Genomic DNA, 2,339 nt, shown 5'->3' with positions numbered 1-2,339 from the left:
ATTCTATTTTGCAGTTTCAATAGTCATTTATACAGGAATAAAGAAGGTAATGAATATTTCCTTGGAAGGGAGGATAGCATATAAGCAAGAAAATTATTTTGTAGTACTTCATTAGTATTTATGTTTACATACCCAATATTGTGATTATTACTTCACATGCATAAATTCAATTTGACATATTGTGCATAGAGATACATTTATGATAAGGGCTTAAAGGAATTAGAATATTCTTTTAAAAGCCTAATATAGCATAACTATGATTATTAACTTTAACAACTTTTTTATAATTATGTCAAGCTATCAAATATTAAGGAAACCCTGGTAGCATAATGGCTAAGACCTACAGCTGCTAACCTAAAAGTTCGGCAGTTCAAATCCACCAGGCGCTCCTTGGAAACTCTATGGGCAGTCCTACTCTGTACTGTAGGGTCCCTATGAGTCGGAATCAACTCGATGGCAGTGGGTTTGGTTTTTTTTCGGTATCAAATATTAAAGTGGTAAGAAAAAAAACAAACAAATTATGTTTGGTATAAAATTTCTCTTTGCAATATATTCTGTTGCTGTTGTTTGTCTTATCTAGGCTAACATTGTATTTAAGAATAAAACTTTGAAGATAACTTGAGCCACTATTTTATTCACCATTCAAACGCACTTTTTAAAATTTCATTAGGTGACTGCAAAGACATTCTTCAGATTCATCACTCATTTAGCACCTTGTGTACCAATGCACTATGTCAAGCATCTAGTGAATAAATCAGAGAGGATGAAAATGACTCACTGCAGCACTGATGACAGGAATTTAGACCCCAAATTAGTGTGAGCATAAGTAGGGCTAATAACTTTCTCTACGTCAACCTCACAAGCTAAAGAACTCAGAGGTCATGGGAGTTCTCTCCCCAAGCTAGAAGTTGGTGAAACAGTAGCTCAGACTTGGCTTTCACTTCTAAAGTGTATCTAGTTGAAGAAATGTAGCAATGTGTTAAATCCCCTCTAAGGCAGAGACCAGTTATATCTATTTGTTTTTTCCTTTGATAGGACTGGCACTGACCTGAACTGTGAACCATCGGTTGGTGCATCCTTCAGCACTGTGAACCAATATTGAACAATGAATGAACAAAGGGGACGCTTACCTCCTCTCAGAGTTTTAGTGATGGTCTCTAGGTAGATGAATCTTAGATTTGTATTTTCATCTTTGATTTCTTTCCTGAGCTTCTTACCCACACTCCTAACACATATAGTAGAAATCTTTTTGTTGAGCTGAGTCTTGCCTTCTTCAGGATAGCAAATAGTGTCTGGAGAGGGTGTAGGTTCAAAGTCTGTGGGTGGGTGGACATAGGAGAAAAGAATTTCCCCTTGGATTTCATATCTATTAACATCATCTCTTCCTTAACACTCTTCAAATGCTCTGTGAGTAGATACACATTAGAAGAGGACAAAATGTTTTGGTGACCAATATGCAACAAAGGTATTCCCTTATTAAGAGCAAACTTGTGAATTTAGAGAGGCCACCTCGGTGGTTGTGGTTCAAGGGCTGCAATCACCCTGTGCTGAGGGATATGACAGAGGACTGAAAGTTCAAAAAGCTTTGAGGGGTTAGGTTGTTGCACAAGGTACAAGACTCAGGAGGCAGGCCTGGAGTGAAGCTAAATGGAACGTAGAGGGGGCTGATGAAAAGGGAGAGGGACATCCAAAGGATATATTTGATCTCCTCATAACTTCAGCTATATCAACACTTGCCCTTGCCATAACTAAGAGTGTAAGCAACTTCTGTAGGTTGAAGTCTATTTTAGTTTGGTATACATAGTAAAAGGTTGAGCACGTACCCCTCTAGAATCTATTACTGTCTTGTCCCCTTGTCTTCTGCGACCATTGTTTCTGCCATGACCATCACGTTTCTATTTCTTCTCTTCTTCTTCTCGTGACTTTTGTCCTTTTCTTGGACAAATATCTGTGAAGATATGCATTGTAGTAGGCACCATGGGTCTGGAGATGTAAGGTCTGTACTTTTAAGTACATAACCCAAATGTCAGAAGCTCATTCATCCCGCTGTTTGAGCACCATTCACCCTTCACCTTCCAAGAAACCTCTTATACAAAGTAAAGGAGAACAGTGTAGAATTTGCCAGGGGTTTTATAGAGGAAACGATGCGGAGTGTTTATATTCCACTTTCAGGGAAAAACTTGAGTTCAACTTTGGCATTTTTCTTCTCTCTCCTCAGCTATGCTACTAATCATAGTAACATGATGGTAGGTGACAATGGGAATTTTTTCCTGTGACCTTTGTTCCCACAGGGAAAATGTGAAGAGTTTGACCTGGAGAGTAATCAGGATCATAGAGAG

This window comes from Elephas maximus, chromosome 8, assembly GCF_024166365.1.
Source record: "Elephas maximus indicus isolate mEleMax1 chromosome 8, mEleMax1 primary haplotype, whole genome shotgun sequence".
Classification (NCBI taxonomy): domain Eukaryota; kingdom Metazoa; phylum Chordata; class Mammalia; order Proboscidea; family Elephantidae; genus Elephas; species Elephas maximus.
This window is presented reverse-complemented; position numbering follows the sequence as displayed.